Source organism: Phyllobates terribilis, unplaced genomic scaffold (genome assembly GCF_046119375.1).
Source record: "Phyllobates terribilis strain yellow unplaced genomic scaffold, ASM4611937v1 Scaffold_5__5_contigs__length_657084704, whole genome shotgun sequence".
Classification (NCBI taxonomy): domain Eukaryota; kingdom Metazoa; phylum Chordata; class Amphibia; order Anura; family Dendrobatidae; genus Phyllobates; species Phyllobates terribilis.
In genome coordinates, this window is record NW_027362765.1 from 565346274 (window position 1) to 565371661 (window position 25388).

The 25388-nt window shown below is 40.2% G+C and overlaps 1 protein-coding gene and 1 long non-coding RNA gene across 3 annotated transcripts in view; one reads left to right on the top strand and one right to left on the bottom strand.

The window, feature by feature from the left end:
* GRID1 (glutamate ionotropic receptor delta type subunit 1) overlaps positions 1 to 25388 on the bottom strand; it is a 1896881-nt gene that overhangs the window by 1746268 nt on the left and 125225 nt on the right. The gene's annotated exons all lie outside the window — the stretch shown is intronic.
* LOC141271338 (uncharacterized) overlaps positions 18157 to 25388 on the top strand; it is a 92444-nt gene continuing 85212 nt past the window's right edge. Inside the window, exon 1 of the long non-coding RNA XR_012321900.1 lies at positions 18157 to 18336. This is a non-coding gene — a long non-coding RNA (uncharacterized lncRNA). The remainder of the gene's footprint in view (positions 18337 to 25388) is intronic.

Below are 25388 nucleotides of genomic sequence, written 5' to 3' on the forward strand. Positions count from 1 at the left end.
GAACAATTGTGACATCCATTTCTGTCCTGTTAAATCTGAAAAAGCAGAGCTTTCCGTGAAAAGGGAAAGGGGGGTCGATGTGGCTTGTGTATTTACTCAGACAAAGGCAGATCTCAAAATTGAGATTTTCAAGGATAAGAAAAGACAGCTTCATTGAGTTTAAATGACAAATCAAGGACATCACTTTGAGCCATCATAACACAGTCCTGGGCACCATTGCTAAGGGAAAAATGACTTGACACTGCAGGGTCCTCTTTTGCATACTAACACCCCTGCTGCCACTGTAATTCAATAACTAATGCAAATAAACTGTTTTATTGTATGTGCCAACTTTTATAGTAACAAGGAATGATTTATATGAAATTCTCTTCAGCTCTAAAGAAATATATTTACAGCATTAATCAAAGAAAAACTGGAGCAATCAAAAGTTTTGTAGTGTGACACATCCATGTCACTGCTGTGTAATAAAATATCAATAAGGATCGGATGGGGTGGAAAAAAGTTGTACTCATGTTGCAGGCAAGTAACATAAAGCTCACAGCTGATACCAAGATGCAACGATAGTTATTGAAGCTGTCGGTTAGGCGTCGGGCATTTGCTGGATTCGAAGGTCCAGAACCTTCTGTGGTCTCCCATTCTGGTCCAGCCAGGGCTGATGCTGCTCAGCATTGTCATCAGTCCCAACACCTAGCTGGTCCACGAGAAATACAGGTTGTCCCTTGGGCTTTTGTGCCTAGCAACAGGAAGCATAGGTTGCGGAGGGAGACAGGGCTGTTAAAGTCTAAGTCCAGGTTTCTCTCTACTCAGCATGCCCGTGACATGGCGGGCCGTGATTGGTGGTTTGGGAGTCAGCTGATCCGGTGACCTGGCACCGCCTGATTGGTCACGTGTGACGTCACCAATGGTGCGACGGTGGGCAGGGCTTAATCTTTAAAAGGCCCGCCCACAAACATGGCGGCGCGCTCTGATCATTGAGCAGTTTTGCTGTTGTGTGGACGCTTGGCCTATAGAGCTCCACGTGTGCTTTAGTTTGAAATAGGCAGGTGTAGTGGAAATAGGCAGGCTAGTGGAAATAGGCAGGTAGCTTGGCCGTACAGACTGGCTCCGACTAAGGGGTCGCCATACACCCCGAGCAGTCTGCAGATGCCGTATTCCCGGTACCGCCTGTGAGCCACGTAGTGTGATTCTGCTAAGTCCGGTAGCACACCGGCTGAGAGCACTTACACGCCGGCGTGAGGCACACACGCATCCTAGCGCCCACTGCGTAGTCCCTGTGTAGTTAACAGGGCTACAGCTACTTCCCCGGTCGCACATCTCCCATGTTGTTAACAGAGATTGAGCGAACCGCTATACCCGTTCCCGTGTGCAGTAACACGGAAGGGTTTATCATTTAAGTTGGTTGCTTTCCTTCTTACCCGGAAAGTGTTCGGCAGCAGTCCACCAGGCTGCATTGCGGACCCCGGGGTCTGTGGCGTTCCATTATAATAAAATTGTTTGCAACCGTCCCCTTAACACTGTCATTCAGCAAAATTCTGCTTGTAGTCAATGTCAATGTTAAATTTGCTATTTAGCAGGCTGCAAGGGATTTAACATTATCAGTTTCAGGTGAAGTAATTCTCTTCCAAAAGAAAGCAAGCTGTCTAAGGCAGCTACCCTATAAATCAAGGTCTGACAGTTTAATGAGCCTGACAACATGGGTGAAAAGCCATTGATATGTGTCTAGGGGGCAATGTATTTTCTTGTGAAGACTACCAGACAATGAGTTATAGGGTCCATGAGTTGGCACTAAATAAGTAACTTTCCTTCTTCTTGAGAAGTGCTAATTTGCACAATTTTTTTATTTACCAGGGACCATTGCCTTACCTCTAATACTCCCTACACATCTGGTGGTCTTCAAAAAATGAGAAATATAAGTCCCCTACCCTTAGGTTTAAAATGTGCTCTCATTCTTTACTTTAAACCCTTAGTATATCGCTTCCAGAATCAGATAAAAGAGGAGGAGTTCTTTTCCAGTGCCTGGTACAATGCTATTAATATATTCATGTGGCTGAGCATTGCATTCTACCACATATAGCTCCTTAAAGAAGCAATCCCAATATGTTTTTTATTCATGTGTGTATATCACCTCCACTGCTTTCACCGGTGTCCATCGCCATTCTTTTCTGTTTCTTGGTAACATCACAGCAATTCCGACTAGCCATCTTTCTCTGTGCTCTCTGCATGAGCCAGAAATCTCTTTTTACAATCAAAGCTTTTGGAGCCTCGTTCTGACTCTGAGGCTCCATAGGACTACATTGAAAAAGTTATTTCTGGGTCATGCAGAGCGCAGTGTGACCTGTGCAGTGCTGTAATCCGGAGAGAGCGGCGGTCGGTGAGTATATTAAGTCACTAATACTATACTACATGCATATACACACATTCAATGAATAAAAAACTTAATGGAAGTCATGGGTCTCGCTAGGCACTTTGATCCAGCCTGTGCAAAATGTCAACGTCTGCTCACTCAGGGCTGGACTGAGATTACAGCTGTATCCTGGATCTCACAGACACCAAAACTGCTACCTGAACAGGCAGTAACGAATGGCCCGGAACGTGTTAGATTGTTTAGCACTGTAATGACAGGAGATGGGCGGCCACAGTCAGAGCTGGCAAGCAGTGATTTACTGACAGTGACCCCAGGGCTCTGTGCTGTCTGGTCGATACAGGATCAGGTTTCTTATCCACACACAGCAGCGACCAGAGTGCTCAGAGCTCGTGAACACTGTCACTGGATCATTACCTGTATTCTCTGACAGCCTGCCTCCTGTCATTACTACTGGAACAGATCCAGGCTGAGACTGACCTTTGACCCATCTTTCAGTGGAGTGCATATTAATATATTCTGTAGCTGTTTATATATAAACACACACAGGTACAATGCATACCCACATATAATGCATATATATACAGTACAGACCAAAAGTTTGGACACACCTTCTCATTTAAAGATTTTTCTGTATTTTCATGACTATGAAAATTGTACATTCACACTGAAGGCATCAAAACTATGAATTAACACATGTGGAATTATATACTTAACAAAAAAGTGTGAAACAACTGAAAATATGTCTTATATTCTAGGTTCTTCAAATTAGCCACCTTTTGCTTTGATGACTGCGTTGCACACTCTTGGCATTCTCTTGATGAGCTTCAAGAGGTAGTCACCGGAAATGGTCTTCACTTCACAGGTGTGCCCTGTCAGGTTTAATAAGTGGGATTTCTTGCCTTATAAATGGGGCTGGGACCATCAGTTGTTTTGTGCAGAAGTCTGGTGGATACACAGCTGATAGTCCTACTGAATAGACTGTTAGCTGCTTTTTTCTTGCCATATTACAATTTCTAAGTAAAGAAAAAAGAGTGGCCATCATTACTTTAAGAAATGAAGGTCAGTCAGTTCGAAAAATTGGGCAAACTTTGAAAGTGTCCCCAAGTGCAGTTGCAAATACCATCAAGCGCTACAAAGAAACTGGCTCACATGAGGACCACCCCAGGAAAGGAAGACCAAGAGTCACATCTGCTTCTGAGGATAAGTTTATCCGAGTCACCAGCCTCAGAAATCGCAAGTTAACAGCAGCTCAGATTAGAGACCAGGTCAATGCCACACAGAGTTCTAGCAGCAGACACATCTCTACAACAACTGTAAAGAGGAGCCTTTGTGCAGCAGGCCTTCGTGGTAAAATAGCTGCTAGGAAACCACTGCTAATGACAGGCAACAAGCAGAAGAGACTTGTTTGGCCTAAAGAACACAAGGAATGGACATTAGACCAGTGGAAATCTGTGCTTTGGTCTGTTGAGTCCAAATTTGAGATCTTTGGTTCCAACCACGGTGTCTTTGTGCGACGCAGAAAAGGTGAACGGATGGACTCAACAAGCATGGTTCCCACCGTGAAGCATGGAGGAGGAGGTATGATGGTGTGGGGGTGCTTTGCTGGTGACCCTATTGGGGATTTATTCAAAATTGAAGGCATACTGAACCAGCATGGCTACCACAGCATCTTGCAGCGGCATGCTATTCCATCCGGTTTGCGTTTAGTTGGACCATCATTTATTTTTCAACAGGACAATGACCCCAAACACACCTCCAGGCTGTGTAAGAACTATTTGACCAAGAAGGAGAGTGATGGGGTGCTACGCCTCCACAGTCACCAGACCTGAACCCAATCGAGATGGTTGGGGGTGAGCTGGACCGCAGAGTGAAGGCAAAAGGGCCAACAAGTGCTAAGCATCTCTGGGAACTTCTTCAAGATTGTTGGAAGACCATTTCCGGTGACTACCTCTTGAAGCTCATCAAGAGAATGCCAAGAGTGTGCAAAGCAGTCATCAAAGCAAAAGGTGGCTACTTTGACGAAGCTAGAATATAAGACATATTTTCAGTTGTTTCACACTTTTTTGTTAAGTATATAATTCCACATGTGTTAATTCATAGTTTTGATGCTTTCAGTGTGAATGTACAATTTTCATAGTCATGAAAATACAGAAAAATCTTTAAATGAGGTGTGTCCAAACTTTTGGTCTGTACTGTATATAGTATATACACATATGCAGTAGGGAGAGGTGTGTATTATACATGGGCATATTCTACCTGTGCGTATTATATATAGGCATCTACTGTATGAGTGTGTTTCATATATAGCTATACACTGAGCTATAGATATGGGAACCTACATTACTTTTGCCTTCTACTTGTTTTGAAAAATCTCCCAAGAGTATTTAACCCCTTAACAACATATGATGTACAGTTATGTCATATGCCGGCTCATTACGTCATATGCGGGCTCCCTGACTTTGATGCGGGCTTGCAAGCCGAGCCTGCTTCTTTCCTAGCAGATGATGGCTGTGATAATCAGCCATCATCTGCATCTTAACAGCAGTGGGTAGAGCAAAGCTCTTCCCATGGCTGTGAACCTGTTAAATGTTGCTGTGAATTTGCGACAGCGGCATTAACAGCACACAGGCAGTGGGGCGCTCTGTTCTATGTGCCCATTGGCGCGCTCCATGACTTGATCGCAGGGCACAGATATGTTGCATAACAGCCAGGGGTCTGCTGAAGACACATGTGCCTGTCATGACTATACTCCTCTGAAAGCCAATCTGTGACTGGCATTTATTGGAGACTGTGATTTTTGCTATATACATCAATACTGTGGCACTGCTGTGTACAGCACAAGTGATCAGAGGATCGCAGGTTCAACTAACACATAAAGTCAAAAGTAAAAATATTTATTAAAAAATATGAAAAAAATATATAAAAGTTCAAATAGCCCTCTTTTCACCCATTAAAAATTACAAACATCAAAAAATACACGTTTGATATCACTGTTTGTAAAAGTCTGATCTATCAAAGTATGAAATAAACTAATCCGATCGGTAAATAGCATAACAAGAAATAGCATCAACACTCCAGAATTGTGGTTTCCAGCCGCCGCAACAACACAAAAAATGTAATAAGAAGTGATCAAAACATTATATCTACCACAAAAAGGTATCAATAAAAACAACGGCTTAGGATCTGGGAAAATGGAGTCGTGAGCCCCCAACCATTCAGGCACGCTTCAGTAAAGCACAGTTTGTTTTGTTTAAAGGGACAACCCCTGCTTGGTCCTGTATTTATGTACTGAGGATTATTCTGGTGCTGTACTGATGCACAGATGGTGATTCTGTTGATGTGTTCATGTACTGATGGTGGTTCTGGTGATGTATTCACCCATTAAAAATAAATAAATTAAAAAATGAAATATATTAGCTATGGCCACATCCATTAAAGTCCATTCTATCAAAATATAAAGTCATACTGTAGCGAGAAAGAAAATGGAAGAAGTGGTTTTTTTTGTCACATTACCTCCCTAGAAAAATGCAGTAAAAATTGATCAAAATATCATATGTACACCAAATTCGAATGAATAATAACGTCAACTCACAGTGCAAAAAAATGTACAAAAATGTAACAGGTCTTAAAAAATGTCACCACAAACCAAACATTTTTTTTACAAAAAGAAAAAAAAATCTATGAAAGTTTGGTATCTCATAATCGCACTAACCAGGAGAATCATATTCACAGGTCACTTTTGCCATACAATGAAGACCTTAAAAATAAAACCCAAAATGCAGTAATGGAATTGCCTTTATTCACTGCAGCTTATTTTGAGCTATTTGGAGGGGCACCACTTGAATTATGCTTCTGGCCCTGCCCCCTTAAACTTTAGATGGTTGTCAGATTCAAGCTAAAATAACCAGCTTTAGCCAACTTCTATCTGATATTTTTTGGGGGCCTTATAATTAAAAGAAAACTTAGTGATCATTGGGGGTCCAACTGCTGGGACCCCAAGCAATTAAGTCACAATATGGTGGTGTTTTTCAGTTACAATGTAGTGGTGCTAAAGTCATGTCATAAAGGTATCATTTTCTAACTGTATGACAGTATTAGTTACAAAATAGTGAGACTATCCAGACATGGCATAAAAATAATCATTTATGGCATTGTGGTACTGTCCATCCAGTGTAGTTAAGTATTTCTGTCCTTTGGGGTGCACTCTGGAGGACCATAGCAGATGGCAGATTTGATTCACAAGTAGCATCACTGCAGGAAACTCAACCTTTCCTTGGCAGACAGTAGCACATCTTCTATTAATCTATGGTGTTAAATAGGACTGCAGGTGACATCTACTACATTATTTGTACTCAGACTTATCACTCTGTTATCTACTGTGTTATACTTTTTTTAGGTGGAGTGGAGAGGAGGGGGTTGGTTATGTGTTGGGGCTTGGGACCCTCATCTTTTCAGGCTCTAGGAATGCCCTTGGTGGGAGTGCTTCTTTAAAGGGAATCTGTCAGCAGTTTTTGCTATGTAATCTGACAGCAGCATGACGTAGGGACAGAGACGCTGATTCCAGTGATGTATCACTTAGTTTACTGGGTGCAGAAGTTATCATAGAATCTCAGTTTTCTCTGCTGCAGATCTTGCATAGCTCAGCTGTTCAGCTGTGTATATCCCGCCACATCACAGCTCTCTGTATACATTGTATAGTGACAAAAAGTTGCTAATCAGTAGTGGGATGAGGTTGGGCTAGATGGCAAGAGGCAGCTTGTCCTGTAGTGATAATCTCCTGCAGATAAAACATTGATTGTATTGAAACAGCCAAACACAGACCAGTAAGTGACACATTACTGGAATCAGGCTTTCTGCTCCTACATTATGCTGCTCTCAGAGTATATAGCAAAAACCTGTTGACAGGTAAGTGTAGAGAGTTCTGCAAACTGTTGAGCAGACAGTGTTTTTATCTGATGACTGCCTCCTATCACGCATTTTTAAGAGCAACTAGTGCAATTGCAACTGAAAAGTTCAGCTTTGGGCAGGTTATCAAATAAGTACAATTATCTTCAAAATTTCCAATTATCAATTATCACATGCTCTATAATCAGATAAGAACTGATGAAAATCCTAAATTCCAAAGCATTAAATTCTCCATTTTGTGAAATAAAACAATTTGAATTCCACAATTCATCAAGTACACAAAATAGTTAATCTTGTCTTTAAGCCGTTTCATCCTGCTTTTCCCCATTGACCAGTTTAAGCAATTATGAAATGATTTGCAGCATGTTTACATAAATAGGCAAGCCTGACTAACCAATTATTTTCTGTTCAATAAAACCATGAATGAAGCTTTACCAATATGAGAGCAATCCAACTTATAAATAACTTTTTAATAGTCTGCAGAGATTACTCAGGTTAGAAGCAGAAGTGAGTAGATCAATAAAAACACCGACTTCGCCCTACACAGGGCAAGTACAGTCATCACTTGGGTCACAGGAGAAATTAAAGTGTATGCATCTGTGTAGATTTAAATATCTATATACTCAAGGCTCCACATACAGTAGTCTTGGTATAATACATACTACTCTTTGTGTAGTCTATTGATTCCAGGTACTCTACTTAAAAACAGAGTAATATACAAGCATGCTAAGAGAGCAGAAAACAAATGGCAACATTATTTTCACTGTTGTTATCGCTATCATAATAAAAGGTTAGTACTGAAACATTAGCTTAGAAATTACAAATATGGCAATGTACTATACATAGCAAGCAAATACTAGGATTCACAAGTAAACTAAAAGAAAAAATCATCAATAAAATATTGATTTTAGTCTGCCGAACAAGCCAAAGAAACATTTTGATTTATTAAGTTTTTATTTTAAATAGAGCCTTAGTAAAATATGTGCAGTGCAAAATTAAGAATGTGGTGTCATCAGTCCTCATATACAGTCATTGCAAAAAGTATTGGCACCCTTAAAATTGTTCCAGGATATGAAGTATTTCTACCAGAAAATTATTGCAATTACACGTTTTGTTATATACATGTTTATTTCCTTTGTGTGTATAGGTGCAACACAAAAAAAAAATAGAGAAAAAAAGGCAAATTGGACATAATTTTACACAAAACCCCAAAAATGGGCCAGACAAAATTCTTGGCACCATTCCAAAAATGTGGGTAAAAATCTTTGTTTCAAGCATGTGATGCTCATTCAAACTTACCTGTGGTGAGTAACAGGTGTGAGCAATATGAAAATCACACGTTAAACCAGATAAATAATGGAGAAGTTGACTCAATCTCTTCGCAGTGTGTGTCTGTGTGTGCCACACTAAGCATGGATAACAGAAAGAGTAGAATAGAACTGTCTGAGAACTTGAGAACTAAAATTGTTGAAAAACATCAGCAATCTCAAGATTACAAGTCCATCTCCAGAGATCTTGATGTTCCTTTGCCCACGGTGTGCAACATAATCAGTGGCACTGTAACTAATCTCCCTGGATGTAGATGTCAGAGAAAAATTGATGAAAGGTTGAAACGCAGGATAGTCTGGATGGTGGACAAGCAGTTTCAATCAAGTTGGAAAGAAATTTAAGCTCTCCTGCAGGCTCAGGGTGCATCAATGTCAGCATGAATGATCCATCAACATTTGAATGAAATTAAACACTGTGGCAATAGATCCAGGAGTACCCCACTGATGACACAGAGGCATAAAAAAGGTAGTCTGAAGCTTGCCAAAATGTAAGTGAGTAAGCCAAAATCCTTCTGGGAAAGCGTCTTGTGGACAGATGAGACCAAGATAGAGCTTTTTGGTAAAGCACATCATTCTACTGTTTACTGAAAACAAAGAAAAGAACACAGCACCTACAGTCAAATATGTTGGAGGTTCAAAGATGTTTTGGGGTTATTATGCTGCCTCTGGAATTGGGTGCCTAGACTGTTTGCAAGGCATGATGAAATCTGAAGATTACCAAAGAATTTTGGATCACCATGTAGTGCCCAGTGTCAGAAAGCTGGATTTGCATCTAGATCATGGGTCTTGGAGCAGGACAATGACCCCAAAACATACTTCAAGAAGCACCCAGCAATGAATGGAAATATAGCGCTGGAGAGCAGGTATGCACTAACACTGTATGCACTCTACTGGGTTCCAAAAGTGTCAATGCACACTCACGGTTCAATTAAGGCAGTGCTTATTCGGGAAAAGCGAGCGTTGTCTATCAAACTAAGAGGCAATGCTTTAAATGCTGATTTAGGGGATGCAACCATGCACAGAGCCCTTTGCCATACAGTGTGTGCATCAAAAAGTCCAAACTTACATATTAAAAAAAATATTTATTTTCTAGAAAGCAAAAGCAATACAATCTATAGCATCCAGGGAGAATTTATATGGGCTATGTCTGCTACATGACTGTATTAGCAGTTTAATTGGAGTTTTGGGGGTGACAGCCTCCTTTTAAAGGCAAATAAAATAAAGTTTTGATATGTTACAATCACCGTTAACCCCTTTACCCCCGAGAGTGGTTTAAACGTTAATGACCAGGCCTATTTTTACAATTCTGACGACGGTCAATTTATGAGGTAATTACTCTGGAATGCTTCAACGGATCCCGCTGATTCTGAGAATGTTTTTTCATGACATATTGTACTTCATGATAGTGGTAAAATTTCTTCGATATTACTTGCGTTTATTTGTGAAAAAAATCGAAAATTTGGCGAAAATTTTGAAAATTTTGCAAATTTCAAAATGTACATTTTTATGCCCTTAAATCAGAGAGATATGTTACACAAAATAGTTAATAACATTTCCCACATGTCTACTTTACATCAGCACAATTTTGGAACCAAAATGTTTTTTAGTAGGGAGCTATAAGGGTTAAAAGTTGACCAGCGATTTCTCATTTTTACAACAAAATGTACAAAACCATTTTTTTTAGAGACCACATCACATTTGGCGTGACTTTGATGGGCCTTTATGACAGAAAATACCCAAAAGTGACACCATTCTAAAAACTGCACCCCTCAAGGTGCTCAAAACCACATTCAAGAAGTTTATTAACCCTTCAGGTGCTTCACAGGAATTTTTGGAATGTGGAAGAAAAAAATGAACATTTAACTTTCTTCACAAACATGTTATTTAGACCCAATTTTTTTTATTTTCGCAGGGGTAACAGGAAAAAATGGACCATAAAGTTTGTTTTGCAATTTCCCCTGAGCATGCAGATACCCCATATGTGGGGGAAAACCACTGTTTGGGCGCACGGCAGGGCTCGGAAGGGAAGGAGCGCCATTTGACTTTTTGAATGTAAAATTTGCTTGAATAATTAGCGGACGCCATGTTGCATTTGGGGTGCCCCTGATGTGCTTAAACAGTGGAAATCCCCCACAAGTGACCCCATTTTGGAAACTAGACCCCCCATGGAACTTATCTAGATATGTGGTGAGCACCTTGAACCCCCAGGTGCTTCTCAGAAGTTTTGAACATTGAACCGTAAAAATAAAATTTTCACATTTTATCAACAAAAATGTTTTTTCAGCCCTCAATTTTGCATTTTCATAAGGGTAACAGGAGAACAGTGATGCCAGATTTATATCTGGTTTTTATGATAGACAGCTGTCACACACTAAAAGACGCATTTTTTTGCAAAGACTAGTTTTTGCATCGCCATATTTTGAGAGCTATAATTTTTCCATATTTCGGCCGACAGAGTCATGTTACAGCTTTTTTTGGCGGGACAAGTTGACGTTTTATTGGTACCATTTTTGGGCACGTGACATTTTTTGACCACTTTCTATTCTGATTTTTAGAAGGCAGAGTAAATAAAAACCAAAAATTCAGGAATTGTTTTTTGGGAGTTTTTTTATGCCGTTCTGCGTGTGGTAAAATTGATAAGGTAGCTTTATTCTTTGGGTCAGTACGGTAACAGCGGTACCGCATTTTTATTTTTTTTATATTTTGGCGCTTTTACACAATAAAAACTATTTTATCGAAAAAAGAATTGTTTTTGCATCGCTTTATTCTGAGAGCTATAACTTTTTTATTTTTTGGCCGTTGGAGCTGTATGTCGGCTTGTTTTTTCCGGGATAAGCTGTCGTTTTCAGCTGTTCCATTTTTATTTACATTCGTCTTTTTGATTGCGTTTTATTCCATTTTTTGTTTGGCGGTATGATGATAAAACATCGTTTTATGTTTCGTTTTTTTTTTTTTTTTTACCGTGTTCACTAAAAGGGTTAACTAGTGGGACAGTTTTATAGGTCAGGTCGTTCCGGATGCGGCGATACCAAATATGTATACTTTTATTGGTTTATTTTTTTTTCATAAGATTATTTATTTATGGGTACAATATATATATATTTTTGTGGGATTATTTTTTTCATTTTTTTTTTTAGATTTTTACAATTTTTCTTTACATTTTTTTATCACTTTCTGACATTTTTGACTTTTACAAATTGTCCCACTATGGAACTTTCACTATTTGCAGCCTAATCGGCTGTATAGCACAGGAATACAGAGCCATCCCTGTGCTATGCAGCCTGTCAGCGCTGAACAGGGAGAAGTTACTTTAGTTGTGCACTGCGCATGACCAAAGCAACTTCCTGCCTCCTGGTGACCCGGATGTTGTCATGATGACATCGGGTCACCATAGCAACATCCGGCACTGGACTCAGACGCCGCGGGACGCCGGCAGAGAAGGTAAGCATAGTGCTTACCTCCTCTTGCCACCAGAATGCTGCGATCGATTTCGATCGCAGCATTTCAGGGGTTAATGTGCAGTGAGTGGTGTGGGACCGCTCCCTGCACATACCCCCGGGTGTCAGCTGTAACAATCAGCTGACACCCGTCGGCGAACTCGTCCGCACCGCTGGTGAAATCGCTAGGGCGTACTAATACGTATCAGGCCCATAAGGCCCAGGGCACAGATACATATTAGTACGCCCTGGGCCAGAAAGTGGTTAATGGTTTTGATCTCATGATCCCAGTGAATCACAGTGCTCATAGTATTCTACTGCATATTGTATTTCAGTTTCAGCCATATCACTGCTGTAACACCTTTTTATAGCAATCCCAGGCGCTAGTGTGTCTACACAGACGTAGAAATGTGTAAGTTGTTATTTAACATACCTCATTAGAATGTCATGACTTCATTTAGTAGTTTGAGATGAGTTACCATAAGGCCCAAAATAAACACCTCAACAATACTTTTAGGTCTGCGACATATTAACTCTCTGGGGCTTAGACTGGGTCCCAGTTATAGAACACAAATTACTTCAGCCAAAAAAAACATACTTTAGTTCCTGTTGTAAGGAACAAATTTTGACCCAGCTACAGAGACATTTCTATCAGCCCAGTCATAGTTTTCCTTCTCTATCCACCACAAAGCTTTACATAGGCAGCGATTTATGATGGGAAGTGCACGTAGCCGCCTATCCCTTCACTAACCTCTAACAAATACATTTAAATGAAAAATGAATTACTTGTATTCAGTGGATGAGTCATTTTACCTTTCTTTTTCTATTATAACTAAATGCTTAGTATTTTGATACTTAAAGGGAACCTGTCAGTGATGTATGCCACCCGATCGTTGAGCAACATGAACTGCAAAGAGATTTCTTCAATACAAACAAAATATTGTAATCTGGCATGCGGCAGTGTTCAGGACGTTCATCAAATGGAAATTTTCTGTCTTATCGCAGGGCCAGAATCATCAAACAGTTTCACTTGAAAACTGGCTTACAACTGATGCAAATGTCACAGAATTTATCACAAAACACAAAAACAATACAGCAACAAGTAGAATTATCTAGCTCAAGTAGTCCCAGTGGCACCAGAAATTGGAAACACATTTATGCTCCTGGCACTTGGCAGCTGAAAGATTAAAGCTTAAAGGGAACATATGTTCCAGGCAGTATGAATTGCAACTCGGCTGCACAATTTCAGCCACATATATTATTCTCTCAAAATGCTCTGACCAGTCCAGCGTCATCCGCAGCCGGCTCTTCCCAGCTCCACTCTTAACAGGTCTCTCCTCATTTTCACTCTCGGAAGAGGACTGTCAATCACCTGCGGCAGTGCCCGCCAGGGGATGAAGCCAAATCCAGTTTACTGTTGTCCCCAGCCATCTTTTAAAAGTTCACTGCTCAAAAAAATAAAGGGAACACTCAAATAACACATCCTAGATCTGAATAAATGAAATATTCTCATTGAATACTTTGTTCTGTAGAAAGTTGAATATGCTGACAACAAAAATCACACAAAAATCATCAATGGAAATCAAATTTATTAACAAATGGAGGCATGGATTTGGGGTGACCCCCAAAATTGAAGTGGAAAAACACACTATAGGCTTATCCAACTTTAATGTAATGTCCTTAAAACAAGTCAAAATGAGTTGTTTGTGGCCTCCACGTGCCTGTATGACCTCCCTACAATGCCTGGGCATGCTCCTGATGAGGTTGCGGATGGTCTCCTGTGGGATCTCCTCCCAGACCTGGACTAAAGCATCCGCCAGCTCCTGGGCAGTCTGTGGTGCAATGTGACATTGGTGGATGGAGCGAGACATGATGTCCCAGATGTGCTCAATTGGATTCAGGTCTGGGGAACGGGCGGGCCAGTCCATCTTGCAGAAACTGCTGACACACTCCAGCCACATGAGGTCTGGCATTGTCCTGCATTAGGAGGAACCCAGGGCCAACGGCACCAGCATATGGTGTCCCAAGGGGTCTGAGGATCTCATCTCGGTACCAAATGGCAGTCAGGCTACCTCTGGCGAGCACATGGAGGGCTGTGCGGCCCTCCAAAGAAATGCCACCCCACACCATTACTGACCCACTGCCAAACCGGTCATGCTGAAGGATGTTGCAGGCAGCAGATCGCTCTCCACAGCTTCTCCAGACTTTATCACGTCTTTCACATGTGCTCAGTGTGAACCTGCTTTCAGCTGTGACGAGCACAAGGCGCCAGTGGCGAGTTTGCCAATCCTGGTGTTCTGTCGCAAATGCCAAGCGTCCTGCACTGTGTGTGGCTTTGAGCACAACCCCCATCTGTGGATGTTGGGTCCTCATACCACCCTCATGGAGTCAGTTTCAAACCATTTGTGAAGACATATGCACATTTGTGGCCTTCTGGAGGTCATTTTGCAGGGCTCTGGCAGTGCTCCTCCTGTTCCTCCTTGCACAAAGGCGGAGGTAGTGGTCCTGCTGCTGGGTTGTTGCCCTCCTACAGTCCCCTCCACATCTCCTGGTGTACTGGCCTGTCTCTTGGTAGCGCCTCCAGCCTCTGGACACTACGCTGACAGACACAGCAAACCTTCTTACCACAGCTCGCACTGATGTGCCATTCTGGATGAACTGCACTACCTGAGCAACTTCTGTGCATTGTAGAGTCCGTCTCATGCTACGACGAGTATGAAAGCACAGCCAACTTTCAAAAGTGACCAAAACATCAGCCAGAAAGCATTGGTAATTGAGATGTGGTCTGTGGTCCCCACCTTCAGAGCCACTCCTTTATTGAGGGTGTCTTGATAATTGCCAATAATTTCCATCTATTGTCTATTCCATTTGCACAACAGCATGTGAAATTGATTGTCAATCAGTGTTGCTTCCTAAGTGGACAGTTTGATTTCACAGAAGTTTGATTTACTTGGAGTTATATTCTGTTATTTAAGTGTTTCCTTTATTTTTTTGAGCAGTGTATATGCAAAAATAATACATGGCTCTAATCATGCAGCCAGGCTGTGATTAATGCTGCCCACAGTTTGGGCAGCATGAATCATCAGACATAATTAAATGGAATCCGGCACTCAACTTGAGATATTTTATTGTGATCAAAAAGAATTGTGTATACAAAAATTAACGTTTCGGTCTTCTGACCTTCTTCAGAATATACACTAGAGATACAAATCAATTCATTTATATACAAATAGAGAGACAATACTCCGGCTTATTGGAATTCAGACAGTAGCCCCTATTTTCCTGGGTTCAACGGTAATGTTGAGTATGGTTGCGCTGTGACAGCCTGTATCGCATATAGGGATTTTTACTGCGAATGCATCCACAGTGGTCCCAGGTACAGAGTAGGAGTGCATGTGTAAAATGTCATGTCTGTTTGTCTGCAGTCTGCAGTGTCTGTCTGAATTTCAATAAGCCGGAGTATTGTCTCTCTATTTGTATATAAATGAATTGATTTGTATCTCTAGTGTTTATTCTGAAGAAGGTCATTAAGACCAAAACGTTATTTTTTTTATACACAATTCTTTTTGATCACAATAAAATATCTCAAGTTGAGTGTCGGATACCATTTAATTATGTTATAAGGACTGGGACCCTATCCGTGCACCTAAATTAAGGAGTGCCGTACCTCATCTTATGAATCATCAGACAGGTTTCCTTTAATGAATTTGGCACTTCTTACTTCAGCAGACTATGTATCAGGACTTACAAACAAAATGCCAGTCTTGATGAATTACCCCATTCTGTTTTTTTTCTGGTGGACTTTGCGCCAAATTTACCAAAATGGAGCACAATGTTTTTTTGCACTTTTTTTTAGAGTAAAATCCTTCCAAAAAACTTTAAAATATCACACATTAGTCTTCAACTACACAAAAACAATTATGCAGAATTCATACCTCACTAGTTTATTACTGGAGTACCACTGAAAAACATTTTCAAAAGTCGCAAATTATGGATTAGTTGATAACATCGGTATAATGAAAAAACACAGCCATATTGTCAACAAGCAATATTATCAAGCAAAACAATAAAAATAAAAGGACTAAAAACAACTAGCGTAAACATGGAACAAAAGCAATAATGAATTTGTCATGAAAATAGAAAAGCCTAAAATCCAAACTTTTGCTACAAAAAAAGACAAAAAGGAATAATGAACCAAGCCCTATAGGAAAGAACCATCAACAAAGCTGAGCTGGGCAGGTAAAAGCTGGAGGGAACTTCTCAGAGGGCTCTTCTCTCGTGCCTGGTCTCTTCTCCATGGCTTGTGTTTCAAACTATTTTTTTCTGAAACAACATAGTTGTTTGTAATAAGGGAGCCTGTCAGTATTTTCTTCCGCTCATGGTTGGGACAGTATCTTCTGACAGTTTTCCTTTTAGACTTATATTTACAATGCACACAATTCTGAAGAATACAGTGGACAAGTGAATTGGTAGTAGTAAAGATAGGAAATTTACAGAAACACATTTATTTCACCTTGAAATCAGTTACCACAAAGAAGAAAGCTCTGTAGATTTTCCCTCTGTCAGTGTTCCTTATGTAACTGTGTTCCAATAGCTACAATTCCAGTAATGTACTTTAATCGTTTCTAATGTTACAAATTACAGCTACCGCACAATATCGCTCCAGAAGGAAGGTAAACATTTAAGAGAACAAATGTCTATTTTCATGAAGTGTGTAGATAATCTGGTAGGGGACAAGGGGAAGCGATATGTTAGAAGGCAGAGGAGTTTACTGCCATCACCATTATTTTATTTTAGTACACACTGCCAAGAAAATAGTTGCAAATGTTTTTAAGAGGAAAAACAAGAAAGCGGTAGTACAAGGTTTTCTTTATTACTTAAATTATGTGTTATATGACAAAGAATTTAACCCCAAGTACTGTAATTTTACATATAAATTCAGCCTTTAAAGCATTGCTGTCATCAAGACAAGGAACACTCGGTAAATGTACAGTGGTAAGGTCTACTATGATAAAGTATATCTACAAAGATTCACAATGTATCAGATTATATAAGGACAAGGTCCTATAAAGAAGACTTGCTCCACAATATATATATATTTTTGTTTAAACTTACCAAATTAAATTACCTTATATTGTTTTGTAATTTTTGACCTGTGCTAAAACTTGTAGACTTATAGGCCCTAATTCATCAGGGCCAGCAATTTTCTAATCGGTCTTGATGAGAGGGCATGCTGGAGTCACAGACAACTGATTCATGAAGAGGTGTCTGCAGAGTGGTGTGCTCCTCAGTGTGCCTCGCCAGAAATCTAACTCAAGTCAGAGACTCCACAGCTCTCCATGAATTAGACAAGCTGTGGCATCATGTCCCTGCAGAGCCCCCATCCTGCCCCAGCTCCAACCATTTTGACAAAGCTGACACTGTTGTGAAAATGCTAAAAAAATTGAGGCGCAACTATGAGCTGCACCAAAATTTAGCAACTTTTCAAAGATTTTGCAACACCTTTTAGGCATTTATACTTTGGTGAATCAAGAACAAAGACTTCTATTGAGCCCTTCTTGAGTTTACTTTAACACTCACAATTATCTCCAGAATGGTGGTCCCTCAATCTCCTGCTCCATCCATGTCCAGCCACCAATAAGTAGAGAGGTGGCTGCGCATGTGCCAGCTCTTTCCATTCATTTTTATTAGTGTACCAAATACAGTCAGGAATATTTGCTCGGCCATGAACTGCCCCCTTATAGAGACCACCATATACAAAATATCAACCTCAGTTACATTAATTATTTGTGGACACGGGGTTCACAATGGTTGCTCTGTTCTCCATAATTTTTTACAGTCTGGCACTCTAAGCTATTTGCTCTGCACATAGTATGTCTATGAAAGGTTAACTACCCAAATAATGTAGGTGACCAACACTATCGCTGTAGTGCACAGTGCCATAATGTTTATGTGCTTGCTACATCTGTATGCAATGAAACATTGCACATATTATATGGAAATTATACATATTTACCTGGTGCAGAAATCTTATCTGAACATTTGTTGAATGTGCAAACAACATCTTTTTATTAACAACATTCGCATTAATATATCAGATTAACAAATATCTCCTGACCTCTGCAGGAAATCATACATTCACTAATCCCTGAGTAAGAGCACTTGCCTGAACAACAACACGAACAATCTTGTACAGATTTCTGTAATATTACTTTAGCCATCCTTTGCCTACCAGACAAATGGAAAATCCCAACTCCGGGACAAACATACACTCTTCTGAAAGAGGTTATTGGTGCAAAACGTAAGTACATTGCTCTGATCTGTAAATAAGCAACAGCAAATAGATTAAGCAGCGGGTGTGCTGATAGAACATGATGATTGCTACTTTAGAATCAGATTTTCCCATGGCAACCACATACTGTAACTTTTAAAAACCAAATAGTTTTTGCATATGCACAGAATATGTAAAATTCATTGTGGTATGTGTCTGAACTCAACAACATTGTACATTATCGGTTTGTGTAATTATTAGTAATTTCTACTGTTACTATTTGACCAGTAAATAAAAGTATTTTATAGGATCTGTGAAAGAACATAATTTCTTAGCTGTTCTTCTCTGACTGATAATGTAAATGGCATACTCTTTACATCATCTCTTTGGGAAACTGGGTCTGAAAACTAAGGAAAGTAATCTCTCCTAACTCTAGAAGTAAGCCAGTCCTTTAGCTTGCGTGCTACAGCTAGGTGGCCATTTAATAGATTTTGATTGGGACCATAGATTTTCAATTTATACTTCTGAAAATGTTCTAATTATTTTTTAGAAAACATTGAGTATGATACTGGAAAAATCCATCAGCTCCAATGGCTTTCATAGTCATGATGCTGGTCAGTCTGTTTACCAGGGTCCTTTTACTTGGTGCAATGTGCAGCCTTAATTGACCGTTGACCAGCTCGATGGTCTTTTAAAGCCTGTTTACACAGGTCGGCCCCAATTCAGATGAAAACTGAAGCATCAGTAATAAATCGCTTAGTTGGCACAAGCTGTTGCTGTTCTTGCCAGTGCAGGTCCTGTTTACACAGGTAACTGTGCTACCGACAGCATAGATTTTTTTGTGCAAACGAAAAAATAATTTCAGCCAAGGAATGAGTGTTTTACTCATTCGACGGGTGATTGGCATCCTTTTAGTGTACAAGATTTTCTTGAAACCAGCATTCCTGGAATACTCATCCAAGTTAATTGTCCAGTTTTAACGCACCTTTAGGGCTTCTGTGGTTTTCATTCTTTAACTGCTTTTCAGTTCTCTAACCTTCTCTGCAGTGGCACCCAGGTTGTATCCGCAGAGTAGCTGCAAACAGGTGGAGCAAGCTTATGAAAAAAAGCCAGGGTCAGAACATGAAGAACGATGACAATGACAGGATGAGTTGCAAATACATAATCAGTGATAGTGAGCCAGGTCAGAGTTCAGAAAAGATGGTAAAAATAACAGGGAAAGAATAATCGGGTGATCATAACTTAAACCAAAGTAGGTGTCCATGGGGTAATCAAAAAGAATGGTCAAATGTACAAGAATATTAATGGAATACAAAAACTTCCACAGTGTAAACTGTGGGGAGTTAAATAAAGCACTGAAGGCCCTGATTGGTCACTGAACCTCTGCTTATTGATCGGTCAGATAGACAAAGCAAATAATCAGAATCCCTAATTCACAATTCAGCAAGAAAGTAGTGCTTGGCAAGAAAGATTTGTTCAAATCCACCCCTCCTTCTTCCTTCTTTATATGCTTCCTAAAGATAAGAATGGGGGAAGGCAATCCCCAAGAGAGGATTCATTGTTAAGGAATTCTCTACATGGTAGAAAGAGTGGGAATCACTAATCTAGAGACTTGCTCATTTCCATACCCAGTATCTAAGACACTAGAGATAATGTAGAGAATAATGTATTGAACTAATATGAATGATGCATCCAGCCATTTCATTAGTCAATGTAACAGAGGATCAGACAGCCTGCTGTGCAATCTACAACGGATATGTTGCTCAATGCAAGTACAGATATTACATCAGAAGGGGGTTTCCAGGTCTCTTGGCTTCACATTCTGACAAGGTTGGATCAAAATCAGGATTCTTGAACACTTGCCTCACTGAGCTTTGCAGTTCTCTATAAAGCACTTTCTTAATGATAATCTGCACATATTAGACAAAATGGCTTTACAGCACTTGTATTGGAAGCTCAGAGCTATAAAGGTTAATTACACTTCACCTAGTTAAAAGATGGAAATGAATTGGTGCCAATGTCTTTGAAAAGTCCTCTGGGCAGAGACTGCATAATGCTAGGCAGAGAGTTCTTTCACTTTTCAGCCTTTGTCTCAAACCTTCTACTGTAGTTTCTGATCCTGATTTTTTGGTGACCTTGAATTGTATGAAATTTCTTATAAGCTTATGATATATTTCATTTTTGCAGATGTAATTTTTGTCAATAGTGGACATTTCACTTTGAAAATATTAGTATTTAGGATTGGCTTTTGAAGGAAAAAAGATCATATTGGAACAGAGTATGAATATACAAAATTAAAGCCAAAAAGATTACACATAACATCATAACTTTCATGGAAACAAAGTTGACTGAGTTCTGCCATCCTTGCTACGGATCAGAAATAGAGACGGGTGAACCCGAACGGTAAAGTTCAGGATCCTTACCGGACACCTAGTGTCCATGCATGGACCCTGAAAACAGACTTCTCCCGGAAGTCTGTGTTATTGTTTGGGTTTGGCAGCCCGAACCAAGCTTGTTGAAAGGCTGTAGCACAGTCAATCAACAAGCTTTTCCTGTGTGGTACTTCCGGCCCCATCACAGCAATGTCAAGCATTGGCATAGCTATGATTGGCCGACACACTGTCTAGAAAAAAAAAAAAAGATGAGGAGTCTCCTCTTTTTTTGATAAACAGTGCAGGTAAAGCCAACAGATGCTGGCTGCAGCCCTCAGCTGTCAGCTTTATCTTGGATTTGTATCAAAAACAGAGGGGTCCTCACGCTGTTGTTTTAAATTATTTAAATAATTTAAAAAAATGATGTGGGGTCCCCCCATTTTTAATAACCAGCCAAGCAAAGCAGACAGCTGGGGGCTGGTACTCTTAAGCTGGGAAGAGGCCATGGATATTGGCCCTCATCAGCTTAAAAGTAGCAGTCTGCAGATGCCCCAGAAAAGGCGCATCCATTAGATGCACCAATTCTGGCACTTTGACAGGCTCTTCCTACTTGCCCATGTGCGTTGACAAGTGGGGTAATAGTTTTGGGGTTGATATAAGCTTTGTAATGTCAGCTGACATCTAGCACAGGCAGGGGTTAGTAATGGAGAGGCATCTATCAGATGCCCCCATTACTAATCCCGTAGTGAAAATTAATAAAGATACACAGGAAAAAAGTCCTTTAATTGAACAAAACATACAAAAAAGTCCTTTAATTGAAATAAACACTCCCTGACCTTCTTTTATACATTTATTTATGTAAACATAAAGTTATACTCACCTGTCCGCTCATAATCCATAATGCTGATGTCCCATGACGATCCCCAACTCTGTTATATCTGGTTGCATTGCTAAGCAGTGACATCAGCAATGGTACCACTCAGCAAGACAGCCAGCTCCATAGAGCTGGCTGCCCTGCTCAGCAGTAACATTACTGATGTTACTGCTCAGCAATGCTACCAGATGTAGCGGAATTGGGGATCATCAAGGGACATCAGATTTATGAATTATCAGGGGACAGGTGAGTACAACTTTGAGTTTTAATTTTTAGTTTTACATTAATAAATGGGCAAAAGAGGGTCGGAAAGTGTTTATTTCAATTAAAAGACTTTTTTTCTGTGAGTGACTGCCTGTCTTACTTTTGATTCTGGGGTTAGTAATGGGGGTATCTTATAGACACCTCTCTATTACTAACCCCTGGGCTTGATGTCAGGTGACATTACAAAGCTGACATCAACCCCAAAATTATTACCCCACTTGCCAACACACCAGGTCAAGTGGAAAGAGCCAAGGCTAAGGGCCAGAATTGGCGCATCTAATGGATGCGCCATTTCTGGGATGGCTGAGGGCTGGTGTTTTTAGTCAGGGAAAGAGCCAATATCCATGGCCCCTTCCCAGCCTATTAATATCAGCTTGCATCTATCTTTTTAGTCTTTGTTAGTTACTAAATATAGGGGTGACTCCACATCATTTTCTTGGTGGTCCCCCCACTTTAATAACCAGTAAAGGCTGTGCAGACAACTGTGAGCTGATATTAATAAGCTGGAAACATTTTTAGATATTGGCCCCTTCTTAGATTATTAACATCAGCCCTCAGCTGTCCGCTTTCCCTCAGCTGGTTAGTAAAAATAAGCACCATTATCTTTTAAAAAAAATTATTAGTTAATTACATGTACAGTAAGCTACACAAGCACTGCACTAATTATCTCACTGACATATTTATTACTATGCACAGTCACCAGCTGGTGAATACTCTCATCAGCATACTCCTGCTCTCGCTGCTATCAGCAAGACCAGGCATACACTGATGAGAGTGCCACGCCTGACCGTGGGTAACCTTTACACTGCCGGTCACAGCTGCTGACTCACAAGCTGTCATCTGTGTGACAGCGTCAGAATCGTAGCACTCTGACCAGCAGCTACATGTAAGGTTACCACCAATCAGAGCTGGTGCCTCCCTTGCTGTCACACAAATGACAGTGTGGGAACCGCCACAAGTTGGGGCCCCAATTCATTTGAATGGGGTCTGGGTTCGGGTTCAAGTTTCGATACCGTTCTGATACCCAAACCAAACTTTTTTTCTAAAGTTCGGCTGAACCAGGCAGACCAAAACATCCACAGGTCGACCTATCCCTTATCAGTAGCAGAGATGCAAGAGGTATTTGTTTTCTATTCTGGGTTACTCCACCGAACCCCCTTCCCATCTGACAATAGAGGAATGAGGGTCCAGCATTTGTTCAACCTCCTGTCTTAAATTCAGTAGGACATGACAAATATTGCACCATCCCCCTAAGATGCTCTGCACAAAGCTTCATGGTCTGTTTTTACATTACCTAGTTCTATCATAAAGCACTGTAGATACTGATTATCAATTTGTTTCGCAAACTAAAACCAATTGCACATGTTCATGAAAAACAGACCCTGCTTGGATCACTTTTACCAAACTGACTGCTTTGTCGCTGGACTTGAAATAATTGCCCCATAGTCATATATCATTCAGTTATTTCAGGACTGGACCTGGTGGTCAGGCTGGGTATTGCAACTTGAGTGTGGTCCATGTGTAACACATGTGAAACGGGTTTAAGAGGTTTTCACAAAGAGGAACAATAACATATTCCATGAAATGTCATTTATCAGATATTTTGCTACAATTTTTTCCTTCTGTAGCTGTATTAAGGCACCCCCAGATTTCTTCAGGACCCAACTGTACATTTGTGTACTTTCCAATTTCTTATATTGCTTTATCCTGTTTCTAATATCAACCCATCAGAATAAAAACTTGTCATGTTCTAATCTCGATGGAGATCTTGTCCCCTAGTAGTACCATATAGATGCACCATGAGTCCTTACAGCTTTACAGTTCAGAGCCACAGGGGACTCCACGCGGCCTTCATAGGCAGCTCCATAATCCACTGCTGCAATAAAAAATATTGATTTTATGGAACAGTTATTCAGCTTACAGTGCCAGACATTATAACTTATGTTAAATTTATTAGGATTTCTATTAGTATATGAGTTTTTTCTTAATCTTTTCTCAATTGCTTTCTTGTACTACCTTTAGAATTGCGCATTTCTACCTGTTTATGTTTCTTTTCTTCCCCCGAAGTATCGACCAAATGAGGAAAACTAATCAAGAGCCTGTTTGATAAACCGACTCAGCGTGAAGAACTTGTTCACTGCATCACCTTGTACCTTTTCAAGGTTGATTTTATAATTTCCCATTTGCAATATAAATAAATGGGAATGAGAAGGGATCAGAAATGTGCTTCCTTAAAGGGGATTTATAGTCAAAATCTGCATTGAGCTTGTAATTGTTGAGAGCTACCTTTAGGTATAAAATGTCCATAAGTAAAGATAATAGATTTGACTTGACAGCATACAGAATGGGATTGTCCATAAATATGCTTTACAGCAACCTTTCCTATATGACTGGGACAGCGACATAGCGTGCCTGCAGAATAATATGCATTATTATTGGCTCGCTGCTCACTTCAAACTAATGAAACACTTTCCAAATGAGAAATAGAGAAGAATTGCAGGACTTTTTATATTTGTTTATTTCTTTGATTCAAACACTAACATTTTGCAATGCAATTAAACTTAGTCGGAAGCCATACTGTCCCAGGAATATGACAAAATGTATGGTAGTTAAAATGCATACGTTTAAAATTTCACTAGATTGCTGATGCTTGTAGAAAATCAGTATGTTGCAAGCTTGCCAACTCATTACATCAATTTTTTTACTCTTATAGTGCTGAATTTCCAACATATTAGACATTGACTAAATTATGGAGCCGATAGATTTAGTGGAGTAAATATTATCCTATAATATGAAACTTGATGAACATCAAGTTAGCAGATATTCCACTTTTACTGTTTTATCCCTTCCTGAGCAAGGCGTATTTTCACTTTTGTGCCATAACTTTTTTATTTACATAGTCATATGAGAGCTTGTTTTATTGAGAGTAGGGATGAGTGGATCCATGGAAGTTCGGGTTCTGGTAACCTACCCAAACTTGATTCCAAAGTTCGGTTCTGATACTAGAACGTTACTCGAGCTTCAACCACAACCTGAATGCCATTAAAAAGAATCGAGACCCGAACTTTAGAGGCAGAAAATATTCTCTCTCTGTTATGATCTGCAACATGAACTAAGGAAAGATAGGGGAAAGCTGTCCCTACAGTAAAACTAAGCTGAATCCCTATGATGTAGCGGGCTGCCTGTTCCTAGCGAACAGACCCGTGTTAGTCCTCGGCTAATCTAACGAAGACCTATAGCATTAAGGGAACGGTCCCTAAAAGAAACTAAGGACTGGGACAAAAATGGGACACCTCCTAAACAGAGAAGTAGTTGCAGAACACAAAAAGACAAACTGACAAAATGTACTAGAGGTCCCAGGAGGACCAAGCGAACTGACAGAGAAAGGCACCGAAGCACCAGGCTAGAGAAACAGTCAAACACTGAAGTCCAGCACAGTCAGAAGGGCGGAGCTGGAATATAAAGGCAGATGGTCACGTGACCGCAAAACACAAGATGGAAAAAACAAACAGGAGGGTTCTAACAGTACCCCCTCTTTTATGAGGATCCTCCGGATCCTCCAGGCCCAGGCC